This window comes from Petaurus breviceps, unplaced genomic scaffold, assembly GCF_028583685.1.
Source record: "Petaurus breviceps papuanus isolate PSGF00001 unplaced genomic scaffold, PetGlider_PUasm1.0 156, whole genome shotgun sequence".
NCBI lineage: Eukaryota > Metazoa > Chordata > Mammalia > Diprotodontia > Petauridae > Petaurus > Petaurus breviceps.
Genome location: NW_027185720.1, coordinates 12,096,672 through 12,121,405, shown reverse-complemented (window position 1 = coordinate 12,121,405; position 24,734 = coordinate 12,096,672). Strand labels below are relative to the sequence as shown.

The following is a 24,734-nucleotide window of genomic DNA, read 5'->3' as shown; positions in this document are numbered from 1 at the left end:
TGAACCTGACCCTGCCTGGTCAGAGAAGAGAGGGAAAGAGAAGGTGGAGGAAAATTGAGGAGCACCTTGGGGGGCCCAATCCTCTCTCAAGGTTTGAGGTATTGGAGCTGTTTCCTTCCTTGATTTTGGTGGGCACTTTAATGAGTTCATCTCCTTCCAGTCTTCTGGGCCTTCCATTAATTAATCAATCAATCAGCAAACATTTATTAAGTACCTACTATGTGCCAGATCCTTGACACCAGAAGAATGATCATGGTTAAGCTGTCTCACTTATATATTCAACAACTCTCCCTAATTAGGAAATACCAAGCTCCCAGATAAGAACCATCCTGGTTGAACCAAGGGAGGCGCACCATCCCTTATGGTTCTGTCTGATTGAAACTCTGGTCCCAATGCCCAGAAATCTCCCAACCTTTACTCCCTGGTTCTGGAGCCCAGCATACTTCTAGGGAGCCAGTAACCTATGTGAACCTTGGGAGCAGTTGGGGATGATCTCACCCTAGGGGAATTCCTGTTGGAATTCACCAGTCTGTCCTGGTCTGCTGCTTCTGGCCTTGCCTGGCCAGGCCCCTTCTGGTTCACTGTCTTCACTATCAGACCCTCAGGCTGGCAATCGCCCAAGCAATCATTCATTTTTTCATTCTACCAGGTCTTAGATGATCTGCCCTGTGGAGTTGAGGTGCCCCACCTCAAACTCATTTTACAGAACTGATACTTCCTACCTTTCCAAGCCTGCATTTTTTAGTTAAAAACACCTTCCTTCTCAGCACCTAGGCTGACATGTCAGTTTGGAATCCTAGCTGTATCACAAGGCCCTTACAGACCTTCTCCCGAGGGCCAGTCCCCTTCACACTCCTTCTGTGCGTGTGCTCTCTCTTATCCAGCAGCAAATCTGTGGCCAGGTGGACTGTCTTTCAGGCCGTCCACACCTCTTCTTAACTCTGGTCTGTCTCCCTTCTCATCCATCCTTTGTCTCACTCCCCAAAGAATCTTCCCAGTCCTCCCCTATGGTCAAGCCACTCCTCTGTGGAAGACCCCTCGTTCAGCAAACTAGAGCATGACCTCCTCCTCCCAGAATCCAAGGCCTTCCATGCTTCACACTGGAGCCACTACCCTCCCCCATTTTCATCTTGGCCTCCCTGGACAAATTGTCAACAGCCCTTCTTCCTTCCTCCCCCTCTGCCTCCCCTTCTTCCTTCAAGGCCCACTTCATGGGTCACCTCCTCCAGAAGCTTCCCTGATTAGCCCCCACCCCCCAACCTCTGGCCTTCCTCCTGGGCCTGCCTGTTTTCTCTTGCATCACTGGACACAGTCTTCACACCTCCTCTTTCAGAGTGTAAGCTCCTCAAGCACAAAGACGTGGCTATTTTTTCTTTGTATTGCCACCTCCTAGTTCAGCGTTTTGTATATAGTAGGTCCTTAATAAGTGCTTGCTGAATACTAACAACAGAGCTGGGTTCTCCAGACCATGCTCATCCCCACCAAGTTGGAAAGGCTTGTAAGGGACTGCGTTTGTCATCTGAGGCCCAACCAAGCTAAATTTGAAAAGGTGTGGCATCGAAAGTTTAACCACTAGGGGACAGTTTCTTTTTTCGGTGATGGTGAGGAAGGAGTGTGGTGTTTGAAAAGACTGAAGGATCCGGGTTCGAATCCCAGAGCTGCCTCTTTACCAACTGTGACTTTGGGAAAGTCCTTGGGCCTTGATTTTCTCATCTTTAAAATGAGGGGCTTCGATTAGGAGCCTCTGAACGTCTCTAGCTTGAAATCTAGGCAGCTAGTCACAATCACAAAGATTATTCTATCAGGATGAAACTAATAATCAGAGAAATGAAAGTATGTTTGTCCCTGAGATACTGATTAGTACCCATCAGATTGGCAAAGTATTTACAATACAAAACTTCAAGGCTGGCAGGGCTGTATAGAAACTGGCTACAATATGATGTTGGTGACATTTTTAATAGAGGGAAATAATCAAGGATTAAGAAAAAGAACGAAAAATTCCGAGCTAGAAGGGACTTTAAGGGCCACCTGGTCCAATTACCCTATTTTATAGATAACAATAATAGCTAGCATTCATATGTTACTATAACTGTAATAATATTTAGATGGCACTTTAAGTTTATCTCATCGGATCTTCACAACAACCCTAAGAGGTAGATGCTATTAGCCCCATTTTACAGATGAGAAAATTGAGGCTGAGAGAGGTTAAGGTCCTTGCCCAGGATGACAAAGGTAGGAAGTGTCGGAGGCAATTTCTGAACTCGAAAACCCAGCTCTGTGTCTCCACGGAAGAGTAAGTCCTCCCAGAAGAGTAAGTGACCCAGGCAGGATTCCCACACAGATTCTCTGACTCGGTCTGGCAGGGGCCACTGCATCTCTAGTGAGCAGAGAGAATTCACTTTACTTGATCGTATGTCCTCCAGACCCAATGTGGGTCCCTGCAGTGAATCTGAGACCAGAAGTCTTTCAAGATTGTTTTCATTTACATTTTCAGAGATGTTGTATATCTTGTTCTCTTGTCTCTGCAGTCTTTGACTATACACATTAAAAACCAAAACTGTAAACAAGTTAGGGAAGTTTATGTTTTCTGTATACAATAACTTGTTTTATTCTCATTTGTGTGTTTGAATATTTGTATTTGATGGTTACTAAGTTTATAATAAATATGAAAATAAAATTGAAGACTGTCTCCCCAGGCATAGAAGGCCTGTGACCTGTACTGAGGAGGGGGTGGGGAGGCAGCTGCCCCCACACTCAGGAAATCATAGCTCCTGAAAGTTCTGGGTGTCAGTGAGGCATTGATTCAAGAATAAGGGAGACAAAGCAGAGGATGAGAGCATGTCAGTAACTCCCCAAGATGGGGATCCCCTCAGGAGCAAACATGACTGCAGCCTGGGCAAGAGGTCACGCTCCAGAGTGGTCTGTCCTTCCCCCATCCATGACACCCGCTCTAGGGACATAGCATGGCAAGGCAATGCTGAAGGGCCCTTGCCTGCCTCTGCTTACAGACTGTAACTTGGACCTGCACATTCTTCACTCCAGCAGGATGGAGTCCACCTGTTTCTGGTCCAGACCTGTGATTTCATGGGTATATGGAACTCTCGGTGTAGAAACTCCCTTCACAAAGGCAGATCCACAACTATGGTCCTAGAGAGTTGCCTAGGGGGAACTGAGAGGGTCAGATGACCTGCCCAGGGTCACACTGCCAGGATGTGTCAAAAATAGGATTTTAAGCCCGGTCTTAGACTCCAAGGCTACCTCTCCATCACACTATGATGCTTGTCAACATGCTGCTGCTGCTCCTTTGGAATCTGTTGAGGACAGTTCTAGAAGCAGGAAATATATTTAGTAAGAGGCAAAATGAGTAGGGCCGCCAGTGCTTTTAGTCAGGGCACTCAGATGCAAATCCTGACACGTTCATCCCATCACAACCACAAAGCCTCTATGGAGCAGTGACTGAAAAGCCATTTGTCACATGCCAGGCGCTGTGCCAAGTGGTGGGGATAGAAATGTAGACGAGAAAGACAGCCCCTGCTCTCAAGAAGCTTGCATTCTAATGGGAAGAAAACACAGTGTCAGCCAAGGAGGACTGGTTTGGAAAATGATGTCAGAAGGAGTCCCAGGACAATGGAATGACATGTCTTTTCCAGGAATAGTAGTGTTGATTGGACTGCACAGTTGGGTCAGAAAGGGAGTAGTTGGAGGGGTGAAGGTTACTCATGCTATGGAAACAGCTGGTGTCACAGTGGATTGTGTCTGGGCAAGAAAGGGTGCATGTTCACCAATCGAAGCCCCATCTTGTGATCCTGGGGCTGGATGAGGGCAGAAAGACTTGCTTTGCTCAATACTTAATTAGGAAGGAATGTAACCCTTAACCTTCAATGGCCATCTTCTTCTGAAACCTCATAGTGACATGGGATGTCCCTTGGAGATGGGGAACACAAGCTTAGGCTGACCCTACCACCAGGCTGGAAGAACTTTGAGAAGGAGCCTGGTCTAACTTTCATTTTGGCCTAGGGGAAAGAAGCTTCTCCCCAGAAGCTGGTCACTAGGTGGGGCATTGTGGGAGCCCACATGGAGAGCACCCACACAGATCCTGGAAGAATTAGGAAGCCAAGATCTCCAGACCAGATGTAGCACTGAACCTCCCCCAACCCTGAGACATCGCTCACTGTGGAGAAGCGAAAGGAGGAAAGACTGCAGAATCCCATACAATGCAGTGATCCATCAGCTTCAGGTGACAAAACAGGCTTCCTGCCTCTTGGCAGAGAGGTGGTGGACTGGGGGTGCAGGATGAGGCATATTCTTAGACACAGCCAATGTGTATATTTCCTTTCTTAATTATAAGGGAGGTCTTTTGGAGTTGGGGAAAGAAGTGATAGAGATACCCTAAAAAAAAAGTACATGAATGAAAAGGTTTTTAAAAGTATGCAGAGGTGCCAAAGGAAGTTCAGATGGGACACAGATTGGTGCCATCAGTCAGTCAGCAAGCACGGATTAAGCATTTCCCTGCGGCCAGGCATTGTGCAAAGTGCCTAGGATGGAAAGAAAGGCAAAAGATGGTACCTGCCCTCAAGGAGCTGGCGGTCTGATGGAGACAACAGGCCGCCACGGACAGACAGAATAGTCATGTGGTAAACTGGACATGTCTTGGAGGAAGGGCCCCGAAATTAAGGGAGATCAGGAAAGGCTTCTTGGATAACGTGAGACTCGAAGGAAGCCAGAGAAGCCAGGAAACAGGGGCGAGGGGGCAGAGCATTCCAGGTCTGGGGGAGTGTCGAGAGTGAGGACATGCAGCATCCTGTGGGAGGACCAAGGTCACAGGACATATCCGGGAATGGGAGGGGGGAAGGAAGATTAAACTTGGTGACTCTGCATACGGTCCTTTACCACACCTTCCCCCCCATCTCTATATATGGAAACACTCACACGTGTTGATGTTCTCCAAGTCTATAATAAAATAAGAGAATTTAAAAGAAAACCATAGAACAAAGAGAGCATCTCAGTTGCGTTGAAATAGAAAAAGTATTGCTGCCTCCTTGGGGAGAAAGGGAAGGAGGAGGTCTGAGGTCACTGGCCCCTGATGGAGCATCAGGAATGAGGGGGACTCATCATAGTCATGGTATTCAAATGGTTCCCATTTTACAGATGAGGAAAGAGCCCTACCCCACCCAGGCCAAGTGACCCTGTTAACAGGGGTCTTATCTAGCACTTTAAGGCTTGCAAAATAAAGGATCTCTTTTGATCCTTACTAAAGTTTGGTGAATTCTGTTCTCTAGCTAGTGAAACTGAAGCAGAGAGATTCAATGACTTTCTGGGGGGTCATGCGACTTTTAAGTGTCTGGGGTGGATTTCTAATCTGGGTCTTCTTGACTTAGAAGTCCATTAAAAACAAAGTACTGCTACATTTTGTTTTTACATCACCTTCATTTTCAAATATATCCTTTCTCCTCCCCCACTTGTCCCTTATAAAACAGAATAAAAGCAATTCAAAAACCCTAACCAACATCAACCCAGTCTTATGTCTACACTATTCCATACCCATAGGCCTCTACCTCTGAAAAGGAAGGGGGTGCCCTTTTCCTTCCAATGCTTTTGGCATTATGCCACTGCCATGCTCCCCACCCCTTTGGGTTTAACTGATTATGAGGCTATGATCTTTTGTTGGTTACTTTTCTGACTCATTTATACTCTGACTCATCACACTTTTCTCCTCATTTATAAAACAGTTATATAGTAGTTGCTCTGCCTAACTCGTGGGGTTGCTAAGATCCAATGATACACCCAGAGCCAGAAGGCACTTTGTTCTTTCTAATCAATAGTCTTGATTTCCCCACACCTGTGGAAATGACCCCCAATCAAATTTCCCAGTATCAAAGGGAAAAACCAAAAAAAAAAACCATTCCATTCTGTGTTATAAGTAGGGTAGTCATTCAAGAGAGAAAGCATCACAAGGTGCTTCTGTGTCATGATTTCAGTATCCAACTATGGAGTTTTAACCCACTCTTAGAACAAACCTGAAACTCACACCATTTAAAAGTAGCCACAGTGACTCAATGAGAAAGGCTTTTTAGAAAAATGACTGAGATAGCTAATTGAGAAGTTATTAGCAAAAAAAAACCCAATTACAAATGTAAACAACTTTTAAAATCAAGATGGAATCACCAGTTTTTAGGCGTATGAATTTGAAGGGGAAAAAAAGGTACATTCTGGCAACAGGATATGAAATAATTGTGCATAAACATTTAGACAAATCATCCAAATTCTGCCTTTCTTCCTGGAGGAAACACTCTGAAATAGTATTATGCTAAGATTGCTTGAGATAAATGACCTGGAAAAGGATCACAAAAATAAGCTGATGAAGTTTTTAAGATTATTATAAATCAGCATGCCCAAATGAAATATGAAATTAATATTATCACATATTCCAAGGCTTTCTGTTAATTAGTGTTAAAATTTGCTGTTATACTCTGACCTACAGAACCCAACCTTTCAATCTTGGCCCAAGCATGGGAATCTCAGTAATAGCAGTTCCATGACATAGAAAAAGCTAGCCATGCCATCCTAATGGACTTCTGTTATGTAATCCACACATGTTCTATTTCCATGATCCTCACCCCAGACTGTGAGCTTGGGTGGGGGGAAGTAGGAATTACTGAAGTCTATTCAATAAATCCACCATGCTACCATCCCTTCATGACCTTGTCAGCTATAGAAAAGAAATAATAATAGCACTGGATCAAAAGAGATCATTTATTTTGCAAACCTTGAAGTGCTAGATAAGACCCCCATCAATGGGGTCACTTGGCTTGGGTGGGGTAGGGCTCTTTCCTCATCTGTAAAATGGGAACCATTTTGGTTATGGATACCATGACTATGATGAGTCCCCCTCATTCCTGCTGCTCCATCGGGGGCCAGTGACCTCAGACCTCCTCCTTCCCTTTATCCCCAAGGAGGCAGAAATACTTTTTCTATTTCAACACAACTGAGATGCCCCCTTTGTTCTTTGGTTTTCTTTTAAATTCTCTTATTTTATTATAGACTTGTCATGAGCTGATGATAATCATGCTAAGCCCTCCATACTACAGGCATGAGATTATTCTACATGTATGGACATACCTCTAACTATATACCTGTAGGAATATTCACTTCATGTCATCCATGGCCTTCTTCACAATACAATTAAGAACATAAGTTTACTCTAGCATAACAGTGATCAATACAGTCTAGATTTTCTCACTATCAATTGATTTGTTGGCAAGTTTCTCCAATAAAACTAGCGTGTTTTTATTTGAAATGACATGGATAAGCATAAGAGTAGGCAGTTTTTAAAACCTGTGTTATGACAGGCTAGATTCATCTCCAGAAATGAGAAGCATTCGCCACTGCACGGCAGGTAGAGTCCAAGTTCGTTAACACTTGTCATTTAAGGAGAGGTTTGATCAGTCTCCACTTTTCTTAAGTAAACAGATGCACTAATTTCAAGTCCAATATTTGCCTTAAAAAAAAGAAAATGGGGATGAGAAATGCCATCATCCTTTTCTTGCAATCTTTGACCCTAAAAAAAGAGCCACAATTTAGTCAAATATCAAGAAAGTAAGAGAGTAGAGACTATTGCCCATTCTACAATGCCGGATTGTGGAGGTCATATAAACCTCAATCACTTACTGAAACTCGATTCCTTGTGCCAGAGGAAGGTCTTTACTGTAGTTGATGGTACAAGTAGATGTTCTCATATATTTTGCTTCCATGAATCACCACCTGACTCTGCCACCACCAGAATGCTTCTCACTTCCAAATGCACCTGCAATCTCAGCGCCACTTGCTGGAATGATGACATTTTCGATGCCACAGCTGGACCCTTTTAGCCCAAGCTATCAAAAGATTCTGTCCAAATCCTTTGTGAAGGTACTGCTTGAAAGACCCTGTTTTACTTCATTATTCCATGGATAGACCACTTCATTCATTCTTGAATTTTAAGACATGAAGGATAGGAGCAAACAGTCTTTCTATGCACAATGGGTGCATCATCTCCAAGACTGGTCCCAATTGTAATTTCCCAGGCGATCTATAGTCTTCCTACAATAGGCCACTTGACCATTTGTTTTCTCGCCTCTTCTACTGCACCAAGAAATGTTTACTGCCTCTTTGGTGTGGAGGGGCCCATAGAGAATATTTGGATCCCATGGATTTCCAATGCAAATTTGTACATGCGCCTTTATAAATTTACCCACAACTTCATCATGGATGCTTTCATGCAAAAACAGTCACCTGGCAGTTGCACATCTCTGATCTGCTGTCCTCACAGCTGCAAATAATAATTCAAGTCTGCATTCCCAAAAGCAAGAATGGCATTGTTTCCACCAAGCTCTAACAAACTTCTCCCAAATCTCTTCTGTACCATGACTGCCACCTGTTCTCCCACTTGGGTACTTCCTGTGAAGGACAGAAGGTCCATCCACTCATTTTGGGCCATTGCCATGCCAATATCTGCCCTGCCATATGTCATGGAACAGATCGCACCAAGTAGGTTATTATCTTTCGAAGCTTTGGCCCCATTATCTTGGTGACAGCTATGCTAATGAAAGTTGTTGATGTCCCTTTCCAAAGGCAAACATTCCCGAAGATCAGAGCAATGGCATTGTTCCAGCCAAACACAGCCACTGGGAAATTGAATGCAGTGATGATGCCAACTAGGTCCAAAGGATTTCATTGTTCAATGAGGGCATGGCCTGGTCTTTCTGAGACCAAAATGTGTCCTCTGATCATTCAAGACAAGCATAATCACAGATATCTGTGTACTCCTGAATTTCCCTAATGCCTCCTGCTAAGATTTTTCCCATCTCCAAAGATGCCAAGTTTCCTTAGATCTGAATCTTCTGACACAAGTCTTCACCAATCTGTTTTACTATTTCTCCTCATTCAGGAGCTGGCATATCTACCCATATTTTCCAGTCTTCTTTGGCCTTTGTTAGTACTCCTTTATAACCTCCCAGGCTGACCTGATAGACTCTTGCTATAAGTTTAGCTGGACACCAGGTTGTAATAACTTTCCCTCTCCCTTCCCAGGTACCATTATACATGCCTTCATTTTCTTCTTTGAGCCCCAGCTCTTTCAACGAGGCACAATGGGGCTGATGGAGCAGCAAAGTAGACAGACAGAATGGTAGCATAATGAAAGATCTTTCAATCTTCTTCCTTCCTATAATGATTTACAGAGAAAGAATAAAGGTTAGGAACAGTATAATGGCTATCAAGAACTTTGTAACCTTGGGGTAGCTAGGTGGCACAGTGAATAGAGCACTGGGGACCTGAGTTCAAATCCGGCCTGAGACACTTAACACAAAAACTAGCCGTGTGACCTTGGGCAAGTCACTTAACCCCAAATGCCCCTCCAAAAAAAAAGGCATAAGAACTTTGTAACCTACTGGGCACTATCCATATATGTTACTGCTGCTACTGCTGCTGCTGCTACTACTACTACTGTTGCTACTACTACTACTACTGTTGTTATGTCAGGACAAGTGCCACCCTATTTCCTACCAGGGTTGGCTTTCTCTTAGAGGAGACAGAAGATAGATTGTTGAATTATTCCCATGTTCAATCACCATCTGTATCTTTGGGTGACCTTCAGCCATGTCATATTTCCCAACCATTACCAAGCCATGACACCTATTTTCTGGTCTTCTCCTGCTAGGAGAACTCAGATTCCCCTCCTGTGGGGCTGTGGGCTCTGGCAGGTGACCTTTCACCTCATTTTGCCCAATTCCTACTCACTAGGTAATGCTGCCACTTCCAAGCCGTCCCCAAGTTATGGGGCTGTGGAGTTCCTTTTCGTCCTCCTCATTTACTCCCTCCCCCTCACACTTTTATCTCCTCTATCAATGCTGTCTTCCTCTATTCAGACTGAAGCTATCTGAAGGCAGGGGCTGTCTTGCTTGCTTAATTTTACATAGCCAGCACTTAGCAGAGTCTGGCACATAGTAAGTCCATTTTCCATTCATGTGATTAAATCAGTTCAGTTCAGCAAGTAAGTCAGTAAGCAAGCTAAAAATCAAGGAAGGTGACCTAGACATTGCAATTTAGGGAGGCAAAAATTTGAGTAGTAGGAGACAGCTAGGTGGCACAGTGAGTAAAGCACCAGTCCTGGAGTCGGGAGGACCCGGGATCGGTTCTGGCCTCAGACACTTAACACCCACACACAAAAAAACTAGCCGTGTAACCTTGGGCAAGTTACTTAACCCCAATTGCCCTCCAAAAGGCAAAAAAAAAATTGAGTAGTGGTAAATTAGACCCAAGATTCAAATATGATTCTTGATAGCACCTTACAGCCACTAGAATGTAGTGGTAAAAACAGAAAAATCTAACATTGGCAGGGTTTGGAAAAACAGGTCCTCATACATTTTTAGTGGGATTGCAATCTGATATCATCATTGGGTTATAAATTTAGAGTGTACAGGGACCTTAGAGATCATTTAGTCCAAGTTTACAGATGGTGATGAGTTGAGACCCAAGAAAGTGAAATGCCTTGTCCCAAGTCCTGTGGATAGTAAGTAGAAGGGCAGTTTGAACCCAGGGTCTCTTTCTCACTCTCTCTTTCAAAATCCATCAATTTTGTACAACTCTACCGCCTCTTCTATGTTTTGGAAAATAATATGCAATGTTACAAAGGATGAACTGCATCAGTAACCTCATAGGTAAAAGGGAGATGGGAGATGGACCAGATGACCTTTCAGGCCATCATAGCTCTAGAGCTATGATCTAGAAAATGATCCTAACTCTACCCCAATATCAAAAGGAAAAAAAAAATGTGGGAGAGGGGAACTTAGCTGTACAAAAAAAAAATCACCTGTTCTATTTGTACTAGCAAAAAAACTGGAAATAACCTGCATGTCCAATAGCTGGAGGGTGGCTGGCTAGATCATGTCTATTCATCAGATGGAATGTTATGGCGCCATAAAAAATGGTCATGGTGACACACACAGGGAAACATGAAGGAGCTGTGAGAGGGGATGCCAGGGGAAAGCAGGACTTTGTACAGGCCAACTAAAACCATGAGAAAAAAGAAAAGGAAGGCGAGCAGGGCCAAGGGCAGTGGAGGCAGGCCTGAAGGGAGACACAGAACAAAAGCATTTTCTTTGCTCCTTTGTTAGCCATGAATTAATCCCTTTAGCTCCGCCTTGGTGAAAACTGAGGGTTTGGGGTGAGACTTGACCCCTAACTGTGCGTTTCTATGCTGCTGTTTCTGTTGGTGGTTGTTAAGTTTACAATTTGGTTTTTTTATTTTTAATTTTTCAAAGAATGGCCCCAATCAGGGATAGAGGAGGGGGCAACAGGATGCCCCCTGTTTCCCAGGGCACCAAAAGCTGGCTTCCTGCAAAACCACTTGGCAAAAGGGGCAGATCATAAAGGGGATCTGGAAGCAGCCTCTGGAGACCTGACTTCCGGGCAAGGGACCCTACTCAGTGACAAGTCAATGCAATAAGCCCTTATTGCGTGCCTACTATGTGCTAGGCAAGACTTGGAGAAGCTACCAATCTACTAGAAAAAAAGAACATTGTACACATATAGGTGGTTACAAAATACAGAAAGAGTAAATACAAAGTAATTTGGGGTGGAGACCAGGAGAGGCTGCAGGCAGGAGGGAGCAGGCAGTTCTGGGAGGCGAAGGACAACCCAGTTATCCTGGGCTCTGCTGCCCCTCCAGTTCCACCAAATATTCAGCTCAGATGAGCGTGGAGGGTGGTGATTATGACCCTTGATTATTCCTACTGTAGGCCAACTGTCCCACCTGCAACTTAACCCCTGGGGGAGTTCAGCCCCAAGGCAGGGGCTCTCCTTAACCCCAGTACCCACCTCCTGAGATGCTCTGACATCTGAATGCCTTCCAACAGACAGGAAGAGCCAAAGCCTCTGCCCTTAGGAACCTTCAGAGCCCACGTCCACACCCCAGAATGGACATATCTGCAGCCCGAAGTGATCTCTGCTCTTTACCCCTTCTGGCCAGAACTAGAAAGGCTTCGGCTGTCTCCCATACCTGTAACATCCCAACTTGGTTTTGTAGGGCAATGGGAGGAAGAGAAAGCATTTCCAGGAGTCTCTTCTGCCTTCCCATCTAGGACAGCCCTTCATCCATCTGCCCCCTAACCCTTTCTAGCCACCCAAAAGCTCAAGGTCCCACTTTAAAGCAGGATGGCCTGCTACAGTGCAAACATTTGTAGAGGGGGGCTGAAGAGGCTGGACAATGGTTCTAGCTCTGTTAATGACCTCAAGCCAGTCACTTTTCCCTCTCCCAGCCTCAGTTTCCTCATCTGTAAATTGAGGAGACTGGGGTATGGATCATCTTTGAGGCCCTTCCCAACTCTGACATTCTCTGGTCCAAGGCCCCTCCATGTTCTAAGGCCCCTCCCAGCCCTGACATCCCCTGTTCTAGGGCCCCTCCCAGCTCTGACATTCCCTGTTCTAGGGCCTCTCCCAGCTCTGACATTCCCTGTTCTAGGGCCTCTCCCAGCCCTGACATTCCCTGTTCTAAGGCCCCTCCCAGCTCTCACTTTCTCTGTTTTAAGTCCTCTGACATCCCCTGTTCTAGGGCCTCTCCCAGCTCTCACATTCCCTGTTCTAAGGCCTCTTCCAGCTCTCACTTTCTGTTTTAAGTCCTCTTACATTCCCTGTTCTAAGGCTCCTCCCAGCTCTGACATTCCCTGTTCTAGGGCCCCTCCCAGCCCTGACATCCCCTGTTCTAGGGCCTCTCCCAGCTCTGACATTTCTTGTTCTAAGCTCCCTCCCAGCTCTGACATTCCCTGTTCTAAGGCCTCTTCCAGCTCTCACTTTCTCTGTTTTAAGTCCTCTGACATTCCCTGTTCTAGGGCCCCTTCCTGCTTTACCATTACATGAATTTCTAGGGTTCCAAGCCCCAAGTTCTTCACTCCTCCAAAACCCATCCTAGCTGCCCTCGCACCTCTCACCCTCAGGGCACTGGGCAGGCCCCTTCTCTCCTGCTGCTCACACTTCCCTGTGCCTGGGATAGGGAGACAGACAGTTCATGAGTGTCTTTGAGGTGCCCCTTGCCTGAGGTCCTGCCACAAAGCAGCAGCAGAGGGGAGACCAGAAGGCAGCCTGCCTGTTCCCAGCTTGGTGCTGCCTTTGCCAGGCAGGGAGTTGCCTTTCCTCCAGATGCTCTAGGGAAATACTTTCCAGATGTTTGGTTAACCTTTTTGTCTTTAGAAGAGAGAGGGGGCAGTTGGGGCCTGACCAGGCCCCTCCCAGGAGGGGTGACCCTTGTTCCTCAGTCAAATAGCTCCCTGGGCCCCAACACATACCACTGGTTCTTTCTCTCTGCACAATCAGTTCTGGCTGGCTCTCTGGCTGCAAGCTCTGGGAAAGGGAAGCAGGGTCACTTGGAGCTGGCCAGGCTTGACGGCACCCTTAAAGTGACAGCAGTTGGCCTCCCAAGTGGCATGTTTGGCCTGGCAAGCAAAAGGCCCGATGTTTGCTCAACACTTCACCACCCACCACACTGAGGCCTCCCCAAGCCTAGTCATCAAGAGAAAGAGCCAGTGCTGCCTCCCTGGCTTTTCTGAAAGAGGTAAACCAGAGGGACAGGGACTGGGGAATTTAGCGGGGTGGGCAGAGAACTGGGAGTTAGGAAACCTTGATTATAGTCTCGATTCTGCCCGTGTGTGACCTTAAGTAAGCCATTCCCTTCTGGGGTTTCCTCCTCTCTGAGGTGAGGGAGCAGACTCAATGATTTCTCTCTCTTTCAGACCCGTCCCACCTCCGACATTCCCTGTTCCAGGGACCCTCTAGGCTATGAGGTTCTGACATTCTATGGGCTAAGATGCTCCCAGTTCCAAGCCTGCCCCCCTCCCCCAGCCTAACTTTCATATTCTTTGTCCTGAGCTCCCTCTCAGCTTTCACATTCTGTAATCTCTGATTGTCCAGTGGCCTTCCCACCCCCTATGTTTTCCCTTTCCTCCTCTTCCTAGGACTGTGATGCTAACCCTTCCCTCAGGCCTTGGGGATCCTGGGGACAACTTGGAGAGCCCTACAGTGGCTGGACAGGGCCAGGGACTAACGCCGGCTCTGAACCCTCTTCCACCCTCCTGGGTTGGAAAGAGTTGGGAAGGGATCTGTGTTTGCTCAGCCCAAGGGGCAGCCTGAGATTAGGACTGTTTATTTTCACAAGCTGCACACTCCTAGACACACATTCTGTCTCACAATCAGACACACCCCATGCAAGCCACATGAACCTGCTGGTTCCTCTCTTGGGGTTGCCTGTCCCAGAATAATTAAGAGATCAGCTCTTCTCCCCCACTGCCCTCACCCCCATCCCCCACCCCCTTTCTCTCCCCAGTCTGTAGAGTGACTCTGGATTAAGAACAGGAGGAGGAAGGGCCTCATTGTCTGACTTTCCTCTCAGGTGGGGTGGCATTTTCTTCCACAGAGAAACTTACAGGAAAAAGAACTGCTTGGTAGCTTCCTTCAGAGATTCATCCCTCACTTCTCTCCTTTACTTTAAGTAGCCTGAAATTCTTCCTTTAAAACAGGGGTTCATCATGAACCCCTTGAGCAGTTAGTCTGGTGAAAGCCAAGGGACCTCTTCTTAAAACATGTTTTCAAATACATATAATAGAATACATAAGATTAGAAGCAAAGTCATATTGAAATATACTTATCAAGATATTTAATAAAAACAAGTTATGGACCCTAGGGTAAGAATTCCTGTTGTAAGGAATTCCTTTGGGTAGAGTATTGGAGGCAGTAGATTTGGTAATTAGATTTTGAGTTAGGAATACTTTGGGGTTCAAACACTGTCTCCAACATTCAACTAGCTGTGTGACCCTGGGCAAATCACTTTATCTACTTGGCCCTCGGCTTCCACTTCTGTAAAAGTAGGGGGTTGACCAGATGGCCTCTATGGTTCTTTCCAGGTCTAAATCTATGATCCAATTGACACACCTTGTTGCAATAATTGACTCATTTTAAGTCTGCAGAACAATGTAATGGCTCCTAAAGTTCAGTTCATTTGGCTCCTTCCTCTTGGGCTTTCGGAAATCAAGTTCTGAGTTCAGTTATGATTACTCTAAGCTTCAAGTTGGGAAAATAGGTAAGACCTGGGAAGAAGTTAGGTTCTCTGTTTAACGTTAGCTTTAGATCTAGCTCTGCATATGCTCTTGGTGATTGAGGCATAATTCAGTTTACTGGAAACATTTGGGTGAAGGAATGGCAGATTATATTACTTTGTCTGTGAATAGACGTTGGGAGGGGAAGTTGTGAAAAGAGAATTGGATCTTTTCTTGTTACCTCTCCCAACCTGTGTTCTTCATTCCAAAATGCCTGTAGAGTTAAAAACTCTCCTCCAAATCTCCCTTCTCTACCAGCTCAGTTTTCCTTTTGTTTCATGCTTTTTTCTAACATTTTTATTCAAGCACTCAAAATCTTTCCCCGCCAAATCTAAGACTTCCTTTTATATGATTATATATTATATTATATATTCCTTTTATGCTTAGGGCATGACCTAGTCTCTAACAGATAACTTTGACTGATTTGAAGAGGTGTACAGGTCCTGTTCATGTTTAGTTTTGATTTGTTTGGTTCAACCTAGTTTTCACCTAGTCAAAGCACTAGAGTTAAAATGGAGTGGTTTTGACCCCCTCCTCACACGATTGCCTTCCCCTCATGTCCTCTATCCAGCCAAACTGGACTACTTAAGATATGCTTCCCAATCTTCTATCTTTGCTGACATCAGCAACATCTCTCTGTACCTCTGTCTGTTGAAACCCCATTCATCCTTCAAGGCCTTGCTCCAATGCCCCTTTTTCCATCAAGTCTGCTTCTTGCACCTTTCACCTAGAGGGAATGCTTCCACAGCATTCTGTGGGATTCCACTCTGTGGAATCTCTGTAACTATAATTATGGGACTAGAGATAATAAATGATGGGAAGTATGTTTTGATTAAACACTTCTGAGTGGAAGTAATGTGAAGGTTTGCTTGACCTTTAGGTCCAGTTTTTTTCTTTTTTAAAAATGTATTTATTTAATACTTTTAGCTTACAACATTCAGTTCCACAATCCCTTGAGTTACAAATTTTCTCCCTCTCCCTCTCCTCTCCCCCCCTACCCCGGCAGCATGCAATCAAATACAGGATCTACAAATACCTTCACATTAAACATTAGTCAGGTTGTAAAGGAGTAAAACCAATAGAATGAACAATGAGTAAGAGGAAACAGAACAAAAACAAGAAAAAGAGAGAGAGCAAGCAGTTTGCTTCAATCAGCATTCAGACCCTGTAGTTCTTTCTCTGGATGTGGACATCTCTTTCCGTCTTTTGGAGTTGTCTTATAACCTTACATTGCTGAGAGGAGCCCAGTCTACAAAGTTAGTCTTCACACATATGTTGTGTCTGTAATTGTGTACAAATTTCTCCTGGTTCTGCTCTTCTCACTCACTATCAGTTTATATAAGTCTCTCCAGGATACTATGAAGTCCATCTACTTCTCATTTCTTATAGCACAAGAGTATTCCACTACATTCATATACCACAACTTGTTTAGCCATTCCCCAATTGATGGACATCCCCTTGATTTCCAATTCTTTGCCACCACAAAAAAAGCTACCATAAATATTTTTGTACATATGAGCCCACTTCCCACTTTTGTGATCTCTTTGGGATACAACCCTAGAAGTGGTATTGCTGGGTCAATGCTCTCCAGCATTTATCATTTTCCTGTTTTGTCATCTTAGCCAATCTGACTGGTGAGATGTGGTACCTCAGAGTTGTTTTGATTTGCATTTCTCTAATCAGTAGTGATTTAGAGCATTTTTTCATATGCTTATAGATATCCTTAGTTTCATCCTCTGAAAACTGTCTGTTCATATCCTTTGACCATTTATCAATGGGGGAATGATTTATATTCTTATAGATTTGATTAAATTCTCTGTATATTTTAGAAATGAGTCCTTTATCAGAGACACTGGTTGTAAAAATTCTTTCCCAGTTTCCTACTTCCCTCTTAATCTTGGTTACATTGGCTTTATTTATACAGAAACTTTTCAATTAATGTAATCAAAATTATCCATTTTGCATTTTCTAATGCTCTCTAACTCTTGTTTGGTCATAAAATCTTCCCTTCTCCATAGATCTGACTGGTAAACTATTCCTTGTTCTCCCAGATTGCTTACAGTATCACCCTTTATACCTAAATCATGCACCCATTTCGACTTTATTTTGGTGTACAGTGTTAGATAATGGTCTATGCCCAGTTTCTGCCATACTATATTCCAGTTTTCCCAGCAGTTTTTGTCGAATAGTGTGTTCTCATCCCAAAAGCTGGGGTCTTTGGGTCTATCAAACAGTAGATTACTATGTTCATTGGCTGCTGGCTCTCATGTACCCAATCTATTCCATTGGTCCACTACTCTGTTCCTTAGCCAGTGCCAAGTAGTTTTGATGACTGCTGCTTCATAATACAGATTAAAAACTGGTATGGCGAAGCCACCTTCCCTAGCATTTCTTTTCATTAATTCCCTTGATATTCTGAGGTCCAGTTTTTTCTTATCAATTTAGATCAACTAGGATGGTAGCAATGTGTTGGCCTATTTGTAGATTTGCTAGGGGATGTGATTGGTGAAATCAGTGAGTAAAATACCCTAATATAGTTGAGAAATTGTGAGTATGGATAAAAGATAGTATTGGTGATTTATTAGTTAAAGAATTTACTTCACTAGCAATCTCCGCACCTTCTCAGGGTCTTAGATCAAAAATCTGGAGCCAGAAAGGATCTCATAGGCCATTCTGAAGAATGCTTTGGAATGCACAAACCAAGACAGAAATGATTGCTCATTGTGCACTGAGCACACTAAGGCCCTGGGAGCTTCCCTGACTTGTTTGCCCAAGGTATCCCAGGTGGTGAGCAACAGAGGCCTCCTTTGTTCTGATTTGTATCTGGGATGAGGCATGAAACATTCCTGGGGAAAGTAGCATATAATGTAACTTCAGCCTTGGGAGACCAGAAGCAGTGGGCAGGGGGAGGGTTCCGGTGGGGGCCTGCTGCCCACCAGAGCCCCACCTGAAAGTGTCCAATTTTATCATTATATTAATAAAATATTAACTATTTATATCATTATGCAGATAATATAGTGATTATTAATATTACCATACTAGCTTAGTAATATACATCGCATAAAGATATTGATATCATAATTTAATTAATATCATTGCTATATTTGCATGTTAATAATTATATTAATTTAATTAAGATAATCATTACATTGACATATTAACCATTATAGTAATTATTCTTGCTAACTAGATGCTAAGATAAGTTCTTATGCTGCAGCTGAGTCACTCAGTGCCAATGTCACACCTTCTAAATCGTTGCTCTCTGAGATGAAGCCTCCTTGGCCCCATGAGTAGCTATAGAGACTTAAACTTTGCAAAGTGTATTACAAATATCTCACTTTTGTCCTCATAACACCTTTGGGAGGTCAGTGCTGTTATTATCCCCGTTTTACAGATGGGGAAACTGAGGTAAGCAGAGGTTAAGTGACTTGCCCAAGGTCACACAACTAGATGTCTGCTGCGAACTTTAAACTCAGGCCTTCTTGGGTCCATGTCCAACATTCTAGCCACGGGGTCACCTAGCTGAGCAGTGGGTAATAATGATAACAGCTAGCATTAATACTGCTGAGTGCCTTACACGTGTGCTCTGTGTTTTATTCTCACAACAACCCTGGTTGTAGGGGCCGTTATTATCCCCATTTTACAGATGAGTCACTGAGGCACAGAGAAGATAAGTGATGCCCAGGATAAGTGTCTAATATCTGAGGCAAGATTTGAACTTGGGTCCTACTGACTAACTCTCCCACATTCTAGACCTCAGGCCACTCGACTCTCATTATAGTGAGTCCTTATTAAATTAGTTTGTTTTAGTGAAAATCTCTTTAAAGGAACAACTGATTGACTCCCCAGCATATTTGGAGTGAGTAAAAGTAGTGGGGAGAGGCTTCTTGGTAGAGTGAGCTGAGGGCTTGGGTTCTAGCCTCCAAGAAAGAAAGAAAAAGAAAAGGCAGCAATCCAGCTCAGGTTAAGTGCCCATAGAAGGGGATTCTAAGACAAGGGAAGCCAGTCCCTGCCCTCAAGGGGCTTACGTCATCCTGGGGAAAGCTCCAGAGAAGTTGCTGGAGAAAGTGAGGTGGGTGTGGGGCGGATCAGGAGGCAAGGTTGGCTAATCATTCAAGCTGTCAGTGCCCCAGGCAACCAGGGAATACAAAGAGGCTCTCAACTGGCCGGCTCTGCTGGGGTTGAGAAGATCCAGATTAAATAACCAGATCTGGGCCCAAGAATGAGGATTGTGGGAGCAGTGCTTGTTTCCGTGGGGCTCTGGCTTCCTTACAACAGCCCTTTCAAGCATTATTATCCCCATTTTACAGATGAGGCAGTGGAGACCCAGAAAGGAAATGAATTGCTAGCACGTAGAAGAGCTGGGACTCAAACCCAGGGCTCCTAACTTCAGGTCTGGAACTTTCTTCAGTTTTCAAAAAGGTTGTTATTCTGAACTTGACAAACACCAATCATTGTGAGCGTTTCCATTTACAGAGAACGACAGGAAAAGACGACAGAATTCTTTCCCCCAGTAGCAAGCCTAAAGAAGCCAGGAAACACCTGGGCTGGGGTGGAACTGGGGTGAGGGGGAAGAAAGCAGACTTGAAGGGGAAGGACCCGAACAAATGTGACAGTTTTGATGAAGTCTGGCTGTTCTTTCTACCCTCTTCCCCACCATGCTGCTGCCACCCTGGGCTCCAAATTCTCTCTGTCCTGCCAGAGACACTTCTGCCCTGGCCACACTGATCCTGAAAGGCACCTTCCTGGGAGGCGATGTGTGCCCTGCTCTCTAACTGGGGCCCCTAGGTGAATAGAGCACTGGGCCAGGAGTCCAGAAGAACTGAGTTCGAATCTGGCCTCAGACAGTGTGACCCTGGACAAGTAAATTACACTGTTTGTCTCAATTTCCTCTCTGTAAAATGAGAGAAAGAAGATTTGGACATTACTAAACAGCAACAATCCCTGTGTGAAGGGGACTCTCTGCCCAAGCTTTGGCTGCCTAGAAGGAAGTTCTTTCTACGCTGCCCAGCTCCCCCCACCACCCCCATCCCGCACCAGACTGGTCTTAGGGATGAAAGGACTACATGGAGAGTCCATGGAGGGAGCCACTGGTCACTCCATCTCCATGACCCTCAGCTCTGGCTGTCCCTTGGGTGGCCCAATGGAGCAAGCAAAGGAGGGATCAGGGCTAATGACTGACAGGAGTGTGGAGAGAGAGGACTGCCTGCCCTAGCTAGGGGAAGCAGAGGCCCAGCTCACATTTATGATGACAAGAGCTTTGGTTTGGAGCCCTACATTTGTACCCTGCTTCTGACATCCCCTAGTGTGCAGGCTTGTCCTTCCAGACTCTCAATTTCTTCATATGTTATGTAGATAGCTCTGTTTATATACACACATATATACACATATATAGATATAGCTCTGTGTAGATAGATCGATGATAGATAGATAGATAGATAGATAGATAGATAGATAGATAGATAGATAGATAGATAGATAGATTGATAGATAGATGATAGATAGATAGATACTCTTTGCAGAACTAGACCTTAAAATGCCATTTAAATGCTAGCTATTATCATTGTTCTCATGCATTAAATGGTGCCCTTCTTCTCCCAGGAGTTCCCTCCCAGGCTTGTTGTGAGCCTATATGAGCCACCCTCAAAAAGCCTTCCAGGGAGGGCGTGCTAGGATTACTTACTCTTCTCTACTCCCTCTCTGGCTCTCCCTGGTGATCTCAGCCACAAGTGCCATTGGTGACTGAGGCAGATGGGTGTCAGCTCTCTACATTCAGCCCTGGTTACCAGAGAGGACTTACGGACTTCTCTGCCTGGCTAGCTATCCTCTGAGCAGCTCAAACTTGACATGGCCACAACTGAGCTCATTTTCTTTCCTCCCAAGTCCTTCCCTCTGCCGATCTGAGAACATTAGAGTCTTCCCTCAGTGTCATTCCTGACTCCTCATTCTCAGTCACCCCAGAAATACAACAACCCATTGCCAAATCTTCACAGCCTCTCTCCTGGATCGCACTGCTGACTCACCTCCACAGGCCTTTCCAGCTCTCAGGACAGGCCCGGCATCCAGGTGCCTCAGAAAGGCTTCCTCACTGCTTGACTATGTCCCCTCCTGTCCTCTCTGCTCTCACAGCCTCTATTCCAGTCCAGGCTCTTAGCATCTCTCTCTTGGAGAGCCTTCTGCTTGGCCTCCCTGACTCTCCTCCACTCAGCTGCCAAAGAGATTTTCTTAAAACTTGGGTCTGACTGTGTCAAACCTTACTCAATAAACTTCAGTGGTTCCCTGTTCCTTCCAGGATCAAATATAAAATCTTCCTGTCACTTAAGGTTCTTTCTACCTTCCTACATTTCCAGTCTCTAACTCATTCCTTCTCTCCATTCACTCCATAATCCAGCCATGCCAACCTCAAACACAGTACTCCATCTCCCAGATCCATCCCTCCACACTGGCTGCCCTTCCTACTTGAAATACTGTCCCTCCTCACCCTAATTGTCCTGTTGATAGATGAGATTCAAACTGATGCAGTTTGGGGTGCTGTGGACCCCAACATGTAAGGATTCTGGGAGGTCCATCTGGAAATTCAAGCACTGAAAGCCTCTTGCCAGGCAAAGTAGCAAGGTTTATTTGAAACACCAATATAACCTCAAGATTCTTAGGGAACCTGTAACTTAATGGGAGTGAGATTGGTACTTTGGGACAAAAAAGGGGGAAAGGCTCAGTGAAAAGCTTGATGGGATTAAGGAGCGGTTAGAGGTGCCACAGTAAAAAGATCCAGATGGAATTAAGGAGTATCAAGTAAAGTAAGTAATCTAGGTGGCCTGCAATGGGCAAGATGCTTTGGGCGGTGGCACCAGTGATCTGGGATACTGAAATGTATGGGAAAATTCAGGGTCCAGGCCCCATCGCCCCATCCCATCTGAGCTCTGGTGACTCGAAGAGGTAGGAACACTTTTTGAAAGAATCAGTGCTGAATGAGTCCTTGTGAAAGAGAATGGTTTCTGCCCTGTGCAGAGAAGCTATCTTTGTTCCAGGGGAAGAGATTCCGAGAACCTCGACCTGGCTGGTTGGAAAAAGCATGGCATTTTCATTATATCTGAGGAACAAAAGGAGAATTGAGCTGTGGAAAAGAGGGAAACATTGAGGCTAGTCACTGGCTCCACAGACAGATGGGAGTGGGGTGACCTAGGCCAAGTGGAGACCCTAGAAAAGGCTGGCTCTTTCCCCAACTTCCTCTTCTGCTGCCTAATGGTGGATACTGTCGTGTAAATCTGCTGTTTCATTGCCCAAACATTTCTAACAAACTGAATTCTGCCTCAACCACAAAGAAGCCAGAGGTTAGTTAACTAGTTGCTGCTGTTTAGTCTTTCAGGCACATCTGACTCTTTGTGACCTCATTTGGGGTTTCTTGGCAGAGATGCTGGAATGGTTTGCCATTTCCTTCTCCAGCTTGTTTTACTGATGAGGAGACTGGGGCAAACAGGGTTAGGTGACTTGCTCAGGGTCACACAGCTAGTAAGTATCTGAGGATGGATTTGAACTCAGCTTTTCCAGACTCCTCTATCCAGTATATCTGCCCTGAGGTTAATTAGAGGCAAGACAAAGAAGGTAAGAGCCCAACCTCTGCCTTTTCCTTTTTTTTTGGAGGGCAATTGGGGTTAAGTAACTTGCCCAAGGTTACAAAGCTAGTTTTTTTGTGTGTGGGTGTTAAGTGTCTGAGGCCAGAACCAAACTCAGGTCCTCCTGACTCTGGGCCTGTGCTTTACTCACTGCACCACCTAGCCACCCCTCCACCACCTCCCCCAACCTCTGCCTTTTCTATCAGGAAATTTCTGGAATTTAATTAATCAGGAAATTAACTGGAGATCAGAGTAATTGTGACTAAATTCAGAATTTTTCATAAACATCATAACTCTCATCTCTAGAGTTCTTTATGGTCTGTGAAGCCTCCATTATCTCGTTGGATCTGAATTTTTATCTAAAGTCAAAGAAAAGGAAACCAAGTTGACCTTGGAAGCCATTATACTGCCTTAAAATGGGTGAATTCTTGTAGTAAGTTGTTCTACACTGGGGCATCTGTGCAGGGTACCTTTTTCTTATTTTCTCTTTTGTTTCTGGGGATTTACATACTGTACCAAATCTTAAAATCTGTTTCCTTGTTCAGTTTGACTGCCTTTTAAGTAAGAATCCTTACTTCATTGTTCAAAATGTTATATTTTAAGAATTATTTTATTTTCAAGCATTTTTAATTATAACTATTTTAGTTCTGCCATATGTCTAGGAGAATGCCAGCTGGTTTCTAATTGCCCTAATCTGCTGATAACTGTGATTGGCACTGTTATTACTGTCTCGAATTTGCATTGTTGGAATCAAGTCATTTTGTGACTGGGAAAATCTTTATATTAGGGAGCAACATTGTGAGAACATGAGAGTGGAAGGTGAAAAATACTGTCAATGGATGGAGGTTGATATCCATAAGAGACTACTGATATGTGGAATAGAACGTGTGTTTGATGAGGAATCTGCTATAGGTTTCATGAAGATCAGAGTAAGAGAATTAATTGGCAGCTAGGTGGCACAGTGACTAGAGCACCAGCCCTGGAGTCAGGAGGACCTGAGTTCAAATCCAGCCTCAGACATTTAACACTTACTAGCAGTGTGACCTTGGGCAAGTCACTTAACCCCAACTGCCCCTCCAAAAAGCAAAGAAAAATTGCTGGAAAAATTTGAATAATGATGTGACAGAGGTGTCAAATACCAGTTGCTGAGTTCTGCCTGAACCAAATTAAAATGTAAATGGCCAATATTTAACAAAATAAATAAAAATACAATAGATAATGTTAATATGTAAAGGACATAAGTCAATAGGTTTTGGGGGATCCTTACATGCCTTGTGGCCCCATTTCTATTAAGTTTGACAACACTAGGGTACTGGGTTCACAGTCCTCCACTTAAGGTGGAGAAAGTGTTAATATAATAATTTGCAGCTTTACTGAATAGAAAAGATGACTTCTTAGCACAACTTGCGGTCTGGGTTTGAAAATAACTTTGAGATTTCACCTGTGGAGAATGTTGCAGCAGAGCAGCTGAACCTGCATTCTATATGCCAAGGATGCTTCCCCTACCCCAGCCCAGATGTCCATAGAAAGCAAGCTTTCTTAACTCAAGTAGCCAGGTACCCTTGGAGAAAAGACCCAAAAATAATTCCATCATGGTGGACAAAGCACTGATTTGCCAAAGGCACAGAGAAGCTTCCCAGGTTTCTGTGATACAGATTGATTAGGGCATGAACCAGTGTCTCTTACAATGGCTTTGATTGATTAAAGAGAGTGTACAGGTCTGTTAGACTCACCTCAAATCTATCTTCTGCAGGAGGTTAGATTTTTTTCCTTTTCTAGTTCCCTTCTTCCCTCCCCCCACCTTCTCTCTTTAATGTTTGTCTCCTCCATTAGAATGTAAGCTTCTAGAGGGGGGGACCATTTGGGGGCTTTCTTTGTATCCTCTGAGCTTAGCCCATTGTCCAAAACCAGCAGGTGCCTAATAACTGACCCAAACTCCCAGAGTTAAAGGATTCCTTGATGATCATATCCATATGTGTGTGGGGGTGGGGGGGGGAGG

General features: G+C 44.6%; 1 pseudogene; it reads right to left on the bottom strand.

The window, feature by feature from the left end:
- Positions 1-7,218: 7,218 nt before the first annotated feature.
- On the bottom strand, positions 7,219-11,838 carry LOC138156630 (alpha-aminoadipic semialdehyde dehydrogenase pseudogene; annotated as a pseudogene).
- Between the last annotated feature and the right edge of the window lie 12,896 nt (positions 11,839-24,734).